This window comes from Poromitra crassiceps (genome assembly GCF_964638095.1).
Source record: "Poromitra crassiceps genome assembly, chromosome: 6".
Classification (NCBI taxonomy): Eukaryota; Metazoa; Chordata; class Actinopteri; order Beryciformes; family Melamphaidae; genus Poromitra; species Poromitra crassiceps.
This window is the reverse complement of record NC_139627.1, coordinates 63,224,735-63,238,451: the sequence shown is the minus strand read 5'-3', so window position 1 is coordinate 63,238,451 and position 13,717 is coordinate 63,224,735. Positions and strand designations below refer to the sequence as shown.

Below are 13,717 nucleotides of genomic sequence, written 5' to 3'. Positions count from 1 at the left end.
CACACTGTTCTGTTCTCCTCCTCTCTGTAGTTTTAAGGTGCTGACATACTGAAAACACTTGAAAGGACCAGCGGCAACTAGATGCTGACCGACACGTCTCCTGTGTCGCAGCCAAAAAGTAACATTTGAACACGGAGGAGCAAACTGGTTGAACAGATTAACGCCAGCCTAGCCAGCCCCCCCTGTTCCTACCCCCCACCCTCAAACCCCCTCACCCACCCCCCCTCTCATCGCTCCCTCACTCTCCCAGCCTTTCTTTGCCCCCTCAAAAGAAAACCCTGAAACGGCCAATGACACTTCAGGCTCCAAGGACAAGGTCACACAGCAAGTAACCCAGTCATGAAGCGATCCTAGCCATCCCCACCCTGATTACTTCCAGACCAAACAAAGATATCCTCTCAGCACGTTCTGTTCCTAGATCAAGCCTAGTATCTGTCCCCCAGAGACAGCCCAAAGAGCATTTGCCAAAACACCTTAGCACTAAAATTATTAAGGCTGCACTGCTCAATATTAGATCACTTGTAAACAAATCGCTTCTGATAAATGATTTGATTACGAGTTATGAATTGGATATCATGTTCCTCACAGAAACCTGGCTTGATCTAAACAACAGAGAATATGTTCTTAATGAGTCAGCCCCACCTAACTTTAACTACATCGACGCCCCCAGAGTCGGTAAGAAGGGGGGAGGAGTAGCTATTATTTTCTCTGATGTTTTTCAATGCAAACAGGTATCGTTTGGAGACTTCTCATCATTTGAATATCTTGCCGCTGTTCTGAAGTGCTCTCCCTCTGTCTTACTCCTGATTATATAGAGACCACCAAATTACTCTAGTAGTTTTTTCAATGAATTTTCTGAACTCCTTTCTATAATCTCCATAGAACATGACTGTTTATCTATTGCAGGAGATTTTAATATTCATGTAGACAACCCCAATGATAATAATAGCAAAGAATTGAATAACCTCCTTGATACCTTTGATCTGTCACAACATGTCTCTGGGCCCACTCACAATCGAGGCCATACCCTAGATTTATTTATCACCAAGGGCTTTGAGTCATCGTTTCTTTCAGCTAGTGATGTCGCTCTGTCTGACCATCTCTGCATTTTCCTTGAACTGAAGATCACCCCTGTCGCTCTTATTCGATCACAAACCGCCAGAAAGCGTCACATCAATGAGAGTACCAGTACACTGTTCATGGAGGCTTTCTCTCTGGCCCCTACCCTCTCCTCAGCCTCTGTCAATGATCTCATAGATAACTTCAATTCTAAAACCCTGAAGGCTATTGATGCTGTAGCACCTACTAGGACTAAACTAATCTCCGGTAAGAAAAAAGCACCATGGAGAAACGCTCCCTCTGTAAAAAAAAAAAGATTGTAGAAAAGCTGAGCGCAAATGGTGGAAAACTAAACTTCACATCGATTATGAAATCTATAAAAATAGTCTTCACTCCTATAACCAGGAACTGAAAAATTCCAGACAATCCTTCTTCTCCGACATTATCAGCAAAAACACCAATGACGCTCGCACTCTTTTTGCCACTGTTGATAGGCTGACTCCTGTCAGTGCCCCTGACCAAGGTACTGGCAAAAGAACTGGAGTTGGTCCCCGGGCGCTGCACAGTGGCTGCCCACTGTTCCTAGTTCTAGGAAGGTTCCTAGTAGAGGATGGGTCAAATGCAGAGGATGAATTTCCCCAAGGGGATAAATAAAGGAGAACTTAACTTAACTTAACTAACCCCCCCCCCCCACAAATTGCCCCTGATCTTCTATCCACTGTCAAATGCAATGAATTTGCGACCTTCTTTAGGGATAAAATTAAAAACATCAGACTAACTATCAGTGGCTCTGCAACAAGAAGAAATGCGGCTCCACTGCACCCACAGAAAAGGAGCTCAATAAACATGACTCAGTTTAATGTCATTGACCACAAAAAATTAGAAGAAATGGTACAAGGCCTTAAATCTTCATCGTGTTGCCTTGACACCCTGCCAACAAGCTTTTTAAAAAATGTTTACAGCTGCCTGGCGACCGACCTATTGCAGATAATTAATACTTCTCTTCATACAGGCATTTTTCCAGAATCTCTGAAAACTGCAGTTGTTAAGCCCCTGCTAAAGAAGCGTAGCCTTGACCCCTCTATAATCAGCAACTACAGACCAATATCAAATCTTCCCTTTATAAGCAAAATACTCGAAAAAACTGTCTACCAACAACTCAATACCTTCCTATCCTCTAATGACCTCCTAGATCCTTTCCAATCAGGCTTCCGACCCCATCACAGCACCGAAACCGCGCTCATTAAAGTTATAAATGACATCCGAATGAACACGGATTCAGGTAAAATCTCAATTCTCGTGTTACTAGACCTTAGCGCTGCTTTTGCTTTTGTCTACTAGACAGACTGGAAAACTGGGTTGGGCTTTCTGGCACGGTCTTAGAGTGGTTCAGATCCTATCTGCAAGATAGGAACTACTTTGTTTCCATTGGCAACTACACATCTGACCAAACCAATATGACATGTGGGGTACCCCAAGGATCAATTTTAGGTCCTGTCTTATTTAACCTTTATATGCTCTCACTAGGCCTAATTATGCAAAAAAACAAAATAGCCTACCATAGTTATGCAGATGACACCCAACTTTACATAGCCCTCTCATCGGATGACTATGATCCCATAGACGCACTGTGTCAGTGCCTTGAGCAAATAAATGATTGGATGTGCCAGAATTTCCTCCAACTAAATAAAGACAAAACAGAGATAATTGTCTTTGGTGCTAAAGAAAAAAGGCTCAAAGCTACTGATTATCTACCAGGTAAAAAGTCTTGGCATTATTATTGACTCTGATCTGAACTTTAACTCCCACATCAAGTTTATAAGAAAATCTGCCTTTTATCATTTAAAAAATATAGCAAGGATTAGAGGCTATATGTCCAAACAAGATCTTGAAAAACTAATTCATGCTTTCATTTCTAGCAGGTTAGACTACTGCAACAGTCTTTTCAAAGGCCTTCCCAAAAAAGCTATTAAACAACTACAGCTCATTCAGAATGCGGCTGCTAGAGTTTTAACAAGAACCAAGAAAGCTGAACACATTACACCAGTTCTCAAATCTCTGCATTGGCTACCAGTATGTCATAGAATAGACTTTAAAATTCTGCTGATAGTTTATAAATCTCTCAACGGGTCAGGCCCACATTACATCTCTGAATTGCTTCTACACTATGAACCTTCTAGATCTCTTAGGGGGTGGGCAATTCTTTTTCATGGGGGGCCACATGAGAAACCCAGATTGTTGCCGGGGGCCGAACAAATATTGTCATGCCGTAACCCATGGATGGGTAACTTTGATGATAGAGAGGGCCACAAAAAATGTCCTCGCTACCAGGTTTTGCTGAGGGCCGAGCGGCGCCAGCGTGAAAAATTTGGTGCATTTGAAGCCACGTTTAGAGGAATAACTAATTTTAAATTAACAGTTGTGATGTCATTATTCAGTCTTAACCACCAATATTTCATCCTTTTCTCACTCACTCCTATGTCACCACCTGCTCTCAGTGCTTGAAATTAACTTTTTTGACCACCTGCCAATATGGCTGCTATATTTTAAAGTTACCAGCCAATTAGAATTTCCACTAGCCAAAATGTTTTTCTTGAAATAAATCAGAATATGAGTGGGTTAATTTAAGCATAAGTACCAGTAAGTGGCCCGGGATGATCAAAGCCTGTGTTGAGGGTCACACGAACAAAAATGCAGTCTTGAAGCTAAATAAATCCAAAACCAATGAGTTAATTATTTAAATTTCTAATTCAATGTAGCCTTTTAGTCATAAAGATTATTGAAAGATATTCCATATTCCAGACTGAAATGCTATAACAGAAGTGGAGTATTGGCCAGAATGACATGAACATTTGGACATTTATTAATCTTGCATGTTGCGTTCAGGTGCACTGTGTAAAAAATTTTTTTTTTTTTTTTTTTTTTTTTTTTTTTTTTTTTTTTGCAATTCCATCGCGGGCCACACAGGTGGCGCCCGCGGGCCGCATCCGGCCCGCGGGCCGTAGTTTGCCCATGTATGTCTTAGGTCATCAGGGACTGGTCTGCTAATTGTTCCGAGGACCAAAACAAAACATGGTGAAGCCGCATTCTCCCACTATGCCTCCCATAGCTGGAATAAACTCCCGGAAGACATTAGATCTGCCCCTACTCTGCCTATTTTTAAATCCAAGCTAAAGACCTTTATGTTTACTTTTGCTTTTAACTGCTACTAAACTATACTGAAGTTTTAATTCTACTCAATTTTTTTATTGTTCTATTTTTTTCCTCTGGCTGAGAGAGAGAGAGTCACAGGAGAAGGATGCTCGCACGCACGTCGCACCGTCTGTGAGACCTTTTTGCTTGTAAAGTGAAAACGTATTAATATAGAGCCGAACTCTCTTGATATAGAGCGGAACTCTCTATTTTATTTTTGTTTTATAGTGTTTAAACCATAGGTTTAAACCCGCATCACCAGCCTTGCTAGGCGAAGAGGCTAGTACCAGCCCCGACTAGGCAAACTGCTAGCGTGTAGCAGTTTTGGTTTTATTGTTCTATTTTAATTATTAAAGTGTTCTGATATGCTGTTGATTTCTTTATTATAATTTTTTTTCTCTTTGTGTGCTATGCATTGCTTTGCTGCTTGTCTTTCAATTTTTTTTTTGTAAAGCACCTTGGATTGCCTTTGTGTGTGAAAGGTGCTATATAAATAAATTTGACTTTGACTTTGACACCACAACAGCCGACGGGCAACTAGCACGTACGTTCTGCGCCTGCGTGAGACATGATTCATGAAACATTCAATAGAAAGTAGCATTTGGCTCACTTAAAATACTTTGTAATATAGCTACATCTAATGGAGAATATGTCTGATAAGAAGTTGTAAATAACACTGGAGTATCTCAGCTCTTGGTGGGAGGTGATAAAATAAGGAGAAAGCGCACTAAATGGGTGACATCATGCAGCCAGAGACTTTTCTGAAGGCACGTCTGGAATTATCAGGTGAGGTAAAGTTGGAAAATGAGGAGAGCGTTTTGTGTGCCCTCTCTCCTGCTTCACTACCCCTGACCAGCCAATCAGAGTGATTTCTCTACCCCAGACCAGCCAATCAGAGTGATTTCTCTATCCCTGACCAGCCAATCAGAGTGATTTCTCTATCCCTGACCAGCCAATCAGAGTGATTTCTCTACCCCTGACCAGCCAATCAGAGTGATTTCTCTAGCCCTGACCAGCCAATCAGAGTGATTTCTCTACCCCTGACCAGCCAATGAGAGTGATTTCTCTAGCCCTGACCAGCCAATCAGAGTGATTTCTCTCACCGAGTGATCTTTCTCACCCAATTCCACATGTTGAATTGGCCGAAAAAAGGGAGGTACGGTGGGCAGTGGTAAGCACTATCGCCTCACAGCTCGAAGGTCGTGGGTTCGATTCCCACCTGGGGACGAGGTGAACGCTGAAGGAATGCGTGCCCGTCCGCATGTCCTCATGTGCTTCTGTAACCAATGTGTCTGATGCTTCTGTAACCTCTGTGTCTGATGCTTCTGTAACCACTGTGTCTGATGCTTCTGTAACCAATGTGTCTGTAACCACTGTGTCTGATGCTTCTGTAACCAATGTGTCTGTAACCACTGTGTCTGATGCTTCTGTAACCTCTGTGTCTGATGCTTCTGTAACCACTGTGTCTGATGCTTCTGTAACCTCTGTGTCTGATGCTTCTGTAACCTCTGTGTCTGATGCTTCTGTAACCTCTGTGTCTGTAACCTCTGTGTCTGATGCTTCTGTAACCTCTGTGTCTGATGCTTCTGTAACCTCTGTGTCTGATGCTTCTGTAACCTCTGTGTCTGATGCTTCTGTAACCACTGTGTCTGATGCTTCTGTAACCTCTGTGTCTGATGCTTCTGTAACCTCTGTGTCTGATGCTTCTGTAACCACTGTGTCTGATGCTTCTGTAACCTCTGTGTCTGATGCTTCTGTAACCACTGTGTCTGATCCTTCTGTAACCTCTGTGTCTGATCCTTCTGTAACCTCTGTGTCTGATGCTTCTGTAACCACTGTGTCTGATCCTTCTGTAACCTCTGTGTCTGATGCTTCTGTAACCACTGTGTCTGATGCTTCTGTAACCTCTGTGTCTGATGCTTCTGTAACCTCTGTGTCTGATGCTTCTGTAACCTCTGTGTCTGATGCTTCTGTAACCAATGTGTCTGATGCTTCTGTAACCTCTGTGTCTGATGCTTCTGTAACCACTGTGTCTGTAACCTCTGTGTCTGATGCTTCTGTAACCCCTGTGTCTGATGCTTCTGTAACCACTGTGTCTGATGCTTCTGTAACCTCTGTGTCTGATGCTTCTGTAACCACTGTGTCTGATGCTTCTGTAACCTCTGTGTCTGATGCTTCTGTAACCTCTGTGTCTGATGCTTCTGTAACCACTGTGTCTGATGCTTCTGTAACCTCTGTGTCTGATGCTTCTGTAACCTCTGTGTCTAGACATCAGGGGAAGGTTTCCACATTATGCTGACGATATTATCTCTCTCTCTCTCTCTCTAGGTCTCTATCTGTGTCTCTCCATCACCAGTTGAGTCAGTTCCAGAAGCAGCTTTCAGAGTCGGAGGTCGACAAATGTCAACTGCAAACACATATACACACTCTGCAGCAGGCCAAGGATGCCTTACACGGTGTGTGTGTGTGTGTGTGTGTGTGTGTGTGTGTGTGTGTGTGTGTGTGTGTGTTGGTTTAAATCATTCTATCCTGTCAGTCTTTCATATATAGTCATATCAGGGGCGGACTGGGAAAATAATTCAGGCCGGGCATTAGATACCAAGCAGGCCAGGCCGATACGGGCCAACGCGCGTGCCGGCGTCCGAAGGGCGGCGGCGAAAAATTTGGGCCGTTTGAAGCCCAATTTGGGCCGTTTGAAGCCCAATTTGGGCCGTTTGAAGCCAGATTTGGGCCGTTTGAAGCCCAATTTGGGCCGAGTCCAATTTTACAATGAGATGCACCCACTTTAACCCTGAATAAAGTAATAAAACCACTAGTAAACCAGTAGGCGGCGCCTGGCCTGCTGTTCAGTGAGTGGCCTGACTGCGGGCACCAAAAAAAAAAATTTTTTTTTTTTTTTTTGCAGGCCAGGCCACCGGGCATTTGCCCGACGTGCCCGATTATGCATTCTGCGCCTGAGTCATATAGAATAGAAGTATAGAATAGAAGTATTTTTGTAGTTGGAAGGCGGAAGTCCTGGACATGTTGGATCTTCAGGGGAAAAGTGAATGGGGATTTCACTTGAATCCATAAAATAACATCTATGGTTAACAAAAGTTTATGGGACTGGTCATTTGTGTTCAGCAGGATAATCTTCACAAACGTGAATCACTTTTATGACTTTTGAGCGTTTTCTGAAAAACGCATTTACGTTTCAAAAGTCATAAAAGTGATTCACTTTTGTGAAGATTATCCTGCTGAACACAAATTACCACTCTGATAAATCTTGTTAACCACAGACATTTCATGCATTTAAGCGAAATCCCCATTCTAAAACCATGTATATATGTATATATATATACCGTATAGTTCACGGTACGAGCGTCACGGTTCGGTACGTGAAGCAACACGACGAATACGTCAAATCCAGAAGGTGGTAGTAAAGCACCTAAACGCTGTTTGAACGCCATTGAATTGAATTGAATTAAACGCCACAGAAGAAGACACACCAAAACAACACAAGGGCCATAGAAATCCGCGTTCACTGAATGGAACGTTTTGTGGAGAGGAAACATTACCGGGGGTCGCTCCAGAACAGACAGAACAAGCCACAACAATATTGAAGCGTCCAGCTGCTCTCCCGTTACCGTCGTCAAAAAAGTGCAGAGCAGTATCCTAATGACTTTTATGACTCAGGCGATAAGCTGTTTTGCAAATTCTGTCAACATCAAGCCAACGAGGTAAGCTTGCTAGTGTAATGTTACGTAGCCTCGACAAAGTCCTTTATAGTTGCGCGTTGCGGCTAAACGTTACATAACACTGACAAAGCTGTTAACTTGTAAACAAGCAACTTACATCACGTGGGATGACAAGCAAGATGCTGTGAGGAAGAGGGGATGACTCCTTGTCATGTTCCAATAATCCATTAGATGACCGAACGTAATCATGGTAAACAAAACTCGCCTCCAATAACGTTAAGGCGCTGACAGGGTTCTTTCCCGTACTTACTGGGAAAGTGAAACCCACCCCGCTGTCTGTCACACAGTGGGGGAGGGGTTGGTGGGAGTATTAGGCTACTCCACACATGCGCTCTGTTTACAAACTTGTGTACAATAAAGATTTAAAGTGGGGGGAAATGCCTTTGCCCTGTCAAACAGCTGGAATACAGACATCTGAGAGGGAGGCGCACCCCACACTTTGAAAATCACTGCTCTAGAGTAAAACCTTTTTGTGTGGATTGCCTAGATCTTATCAAATAGTGGAAATGTATTCATTCCCCCTTATTAGACACTATTTCTGATGGTAAAATGAGCGTAAAAAGCAAAACACAGAATTCAGAAAAATTCAAAGGGAAAAAAACTGAATTTGGGATTTGTTTTTGTTTTTTTCCGTATTCGTACCGAACCGTGACCCCAAAACCGAGGTATGTACCGAACCGTGACTTTTGTGTACCGTGACACCCCTAATATATATATATATGTATATGTACATATATATATATATATATATATATATATATATATATATATATATATATATATATATATATATTCTCTCTATTTCATTTCCAGGGGAGATCCAGTGTCTGAGAGGAGAGCTGGAGCGAGCCATGGCCAAGCAAGAGGAGGAGAGAGCGAAGAGTGACAGGGAGAGAGAGGACCTGAGGGAGGAGACGCACAGGCTGAGGGCGGTGGAGCAGGAGCTGCAGAAGAGGACGAGCGAGGAGCAAGATGAGACGAGGCAGGAGAGAGAGAGCTGGCAGAAAGAGAGGGAGGGGCTGAGCAAGGAGCTGGGGGTGAGAGATGGTGAGGAGGAGGCGCTGAGGCGGCGCATGGATGGACTGAGGAAGGAGAGTGAGGAGAGGGGGAGGGAGGTGGAGAGACTGAGGGAGGAGAGTGAGGAGAGGGGGAGGGAGGTGAAGAGACTGAGGGAGGAGAGGGGGAGGGAGGTGGAGAGACTGAGGGAGGAGAGTGAGGAGAGGGGGAGGGAGGTGGAGAGACTGAGGGAGGAGAGGGGGAGAGAGGTGGAGAGACTGAGGGAGGAGAGGGGGAGAGAGGTGGAGAGACTGAGGGAGGAGAGTGAGGAGAGGGGGAGGGAGGTGGAGAGACTGAGGGAGGAGGGGCAGAGGTGGAGGGAGAGAGCGGAAAGGAGGGAGGAGGAGGTGAGGCAGAGGGATGGAGAGATCGAGGCGCTCTGCGAGCAGATAGAGACACTGGAGAGAGAGGGAGAGGAGCGGGGAGGGGAGGTGAAGAGATGGAGGCAGCGGGTAGAGGAGGCGGCGGAGGAGCTGAGAAGGACAGAGTCGGAGATGGACGGACTGAAAGAAAGAATATCAGCGCTGGAGAAGGAGAGCAAAGAGGAACGACAGCAAAAGGAAAGACTGCGCAGTGAAGAGCAGGAGCACCGGGCGGAGGAGAAGAGGAGTAAGAGGGAGGAGGTGGAGGCCAGGGAGCACCTGAGGGCCAGGCTGGAGGAGAGAGACGGAGAGGCGGAGCTGCTGAAGGTTTATATACTGTTGATCCAATCTGCAACAGCTTCATCTCCTCACCTATATATATATATACTTTTGCAATGCACCTGCCTCTTATTGCCCCTCCAGGGACTAATACATATATTTTGAATTGAATTGAATTAGAAAAATTGTGTACAGGAGTGGCCCAAGACAGCTTCCTTGAGGCGCTCCATTTTTCACGTTGGATCTAAATCACTTGCATGCCTCCAGGTGAAGGTGAGCGTGGCAGAGGAGGAGCGGGAGGAGATGAGGCGCGACGTGGCTCAGCGGGAGAGGAGTCTGGAGAGGCAGATGAGCGCCGTGCGGGACAGCGAGGAGCAGGGGGACCGGCTGAGGCAGCAGCTGCGCAGGGCGGAGGAGAGGGAGGAGGAGGGGAGCAGGGAGCGAGAGGAGGCCAACCACAAGCTGAGGGAGACCGAGCAGAGGGAGCTGCGGCTGGCCGGCCTGCTCAAGGATACCCAGGCTCTGCTGGAGAAAGAGAGGATAGAGGCAGTGGAGAAAGACCAGCGGCTCTCCTTCCAGGTTATTATAGTTTTGTATTTTTCAATTTTTCGTTTTTTTTTTTTTCGTTTTTGAAAGTTGTCTAGTGAAGTGGTTCCCTTATATATGAAATAAATTGACAAAGATGAAAACTAAAACATTTTCTTTATCATTTTAGTTTATTTTGTAAACACACAATACAGTTTCAGTTAGTTTTTCAGTTAGTTAACGAAAATGTTATTTCATTAGTAACCTTGCTCTCCTTTCAGGCCGGGGAGCTGCTCCGGGCCCGGGTCGAGGTCGAGGGCATGGGAAGGAGCGCCAGAGAGGGGGAGGAGGCCCGCCGCAGCCTGCAGGAGGAGGCCGATGAGTGGAGGCAGAGGGCGGAGCGGCGGGCGGGCGATTCCGCCAAACTCACCCAGCTGCTGAGGGAGAGAGAGGAGGAGGCGAAGGAGCTGAGAGCCACCCTGGAGGAGAGAGAGGAGGAGAGGGAGGGCGAGAAGGAGGCGCTGATGAGAGCCAGGGAGGAGAAGAGGAGGCTAAAAGATGAACTGATAGAGATGGAGAAGGAATTAAATGGACACAAGGAGGTGCTAAGGAGGTTGGAAGAGAAACTGAAGGAGATGGAGGGGCAGAGGGAGGGAGAGAGGGAGGTGCTAAGAAGCGTCAGGCAGGAGAAGAGGAGGATTGAAGACAAGTTAAGGGAGAGGGATGGAGAGAGGGAGGTGCTGAGGAGGACAGAGGACAAGAAGATGAGATTGGAAGATGAACTAAAGATGATGGAGGAGCAGAGGGAGGGAGAGAGGGCGGTGCTAAGAAGCATCAGGGAGGAGAAGAGGAGGATGGAAGACAAATTAAATGAGAGGGAGGGAGAGGAGGAGGCGTTGACGGGCGCCAGGGAGGAGAACAGGAGGCTGGAAGATCAACTGATAGAGATGGAGAAGGAATTAAATGGACAGAAGGAGGTGCTGAGGAGGTTGGAAGACAAACTGAGGGAGATGGGGGAGCAGAGAGAGGGAGAGAAGGAGGCGCTGATGAGAGCCAGGGAGGAGAAGCGGACATTGGAAGATCAACTGATAGAGATGGAGAAGAGATTGGATGGACAGAAGGAGGTGCTGCAGAGGTTGGAAGACAAACTGAAAGAAATGGGGGAGCAGAGGGAGGGAGAGAGGGAGGTGCTAAGATGCGTTAGGGAGGAGAAGAGGAGGATTGAAGACAAATTAAGGGAGAGGGATGGAGAGAGGGAGGTGCTGAGGAGGACAGAGGAGAAGATGATGAGGTTGGAAGATGAACTAAAGATGATGGAGGAGCAGAGGGAGGGAGAGAAGGAGGCGCTGACGAGAGCCAGAGAGGAGAAGAGGAGATTGGAAGATGAACTGATAGAGAATGAGAAGGAATTAAATGGACAGAAGGAGGTGCTGCGGAGGTTAGAAGACAAACTGAAGGAGATGGAGGAGCAGAGGGAGGGAGAGAGGGAGGCGCTGAGGAGCGTCAGGGAGGAGAAGAGGAGGATACAAGACAAACTAAGTGAGGCGGAAGAGGAGCGAGGGAGGCTGCGGAGCAGACTGGTAGAGGTAGAGAGAGGACAGCGCCTCCTGGGGGAGGAGCGAGGGAGGACCAGAGTGAAGGAACTGGAGGAGGAGAAGGATGGCCTCACAATGCAGCTGAGGAGGAGGGAGAGGGAGGTGTCAGCCCTCAGAGAGGAGATGCAGAGGGAGCAGAAGCAGGTATCGGCCCTCAGAGAGGAGGTGCAGAGGGAGCAGAAGCAGGCGTCAGCCCTCAGAGAGGAGGTGCAGAGGGAGCAGAAGCAGGCATCAGCCCTCAGAGAGGAGGTGCAGAAGGAGCAGAAGCAGGCATCGGCCCTCAGAGAGGAGGTGCAGAGGGAGCAGAAACAGGCATCAGCCCTCAGAGAGGAGGTGCAGAGGGAGCAGAAGCAGGCATCAGCCCTCAGAGAGGAGGTGCACAGGGAGCAGAAGCTGGCATCAGCCCTCAGAGAGGAGGTGCAGAGGGAGCAGAAGCAGGCATCAGCCCTCAGAGAGGAGGTTCAGAGGGAACAGAACCAGGCATCAGCCCTCAGAGAGGAGGTGCAGAGGGAGCAAAAACAGGCGTCAGCCCTCAGAGAGGAGGTGCAGAGAGAGCAGAAGCAGGTGTCAGCCTTCATAGAGGAGGTGCAGAGGGAGCAGTACCAGGCATCAGCCCTCAGAGAGGAGGTGCAGAGGGAGCAGAAGCAGGCATCGGCCCTCAGAGAGGAGGTGCAGAGGGAACAGAAGCAGGCGTCAGCCCTCAGAGAGGAGGTGCAGAGGGAGCAGAACCAGGCATCGGCCCTCAGAGAGGAGGTGCAGAGGGAACAGAACCAGGCATCGGCCCTCAGAGAGGAGGTGCAGAGGGAGCAAAACCAGGCATCAGCCCTCAGAGAGGAGGTGCAGAGGGAACAGAACCAGGCATCAGCCCTCAGAGAGGAGGTACAGAGGGAACAGAACCAGGCGTCAGCCCTCAGAGAGGAGGTGCAGAGGGAGCAGAACCAGGCGTCAGCCCTCAGAGAGGAGGTGCAGCGAGAGTGGGGGCAGAGGGAGGAGGCGCACAATAAGCTGAGAGCAGCGCAGCAGAGCGTGGAGCTGCTGCAGGTCCAGGTAGGAGCTGCTGGATAAAATCTCTTTGCTTTGAATGATGAGACACAAAAGATAAGACTTAAAAATGAAACTAGTGCAGTTCAAATCAAGTGAAATGGAAAGTTAAAAGAACAACAAATCATCTAGCTCTTTGAGTTCCTAGACAAAGCTCTATCATCCAACTCTTTGAGTTCCTAGATAAAGCTCTGTCATCTAGCTCAGTGGTCCCCAACCACCGGGCCGCGGACCGGTACCGGGCCGCAACGCATTTGGTACTGGGCCGCGAGCCCGGTCCAAACCCCCTTTTCTTTTCTTTTCTTTTCTTTTTTTTTAATAAACATAGGCTAGATAAAGCTCTGTCATCTAGCTCTTTGAGTTCCTAGATAAAGCTCTGTCATCTAGCTCAGTGGTTCCTAACCTTGGGGTTGCGACCCTAAGTGGGGTCGCCTGGAATTTGTCCCCCCACATATAATGTTGTTCAAGAAAGCACATGAGTGATTAGTAGTACTACTACTACTATTCACACTGCCAATATTACTACTGCTGAACCTTGAACCTTGAACCTTGCTGCTGCTACTGCTAATAATATTACTACTACTTCTACTACTATTAATAATACTAATAAAGTCCCCCTCCTCACTGCAGGTGTCAGAGCTGAGTCGGGGCCAGGAGTGTGCGAGGCAGAAGGAGGAGGAGCAGCAGAAGATGAGGGAGGGTCTGCGGGACGCTCTGGAGGAGATGAAAACCCTCAAGCTCCTCCTGCAGGTCGGTCAGATCGTACTCAACACAATGTACTCTTCCCCCTCCCTAAAAATAGACATGTGCAAACGGGAAGAAGTGTACAGATTACAACCTACCGTAATATTTCCAACCGCTGATAATTGTT

The 13,717-nt window shown here is 47.0% G+C and overlaps 1 protein-coding gene across 1 annotated transcript in view; it reads left to right on the top strand.

Moving 5' to 3' along the window:
• LOC310778024 (myosin light chain kinase, smooth muscle-like) overlaps positions 1 to 13,717 on the top strand; it is a gene marked incomplete at its 5' end in the record, with an annotated part of 383,786 nt that overhangs the window by 365,043 nt on the left and 5,026 nt on the right. The gene's annotated exons all lie outside the window — the stretch shown is intronic.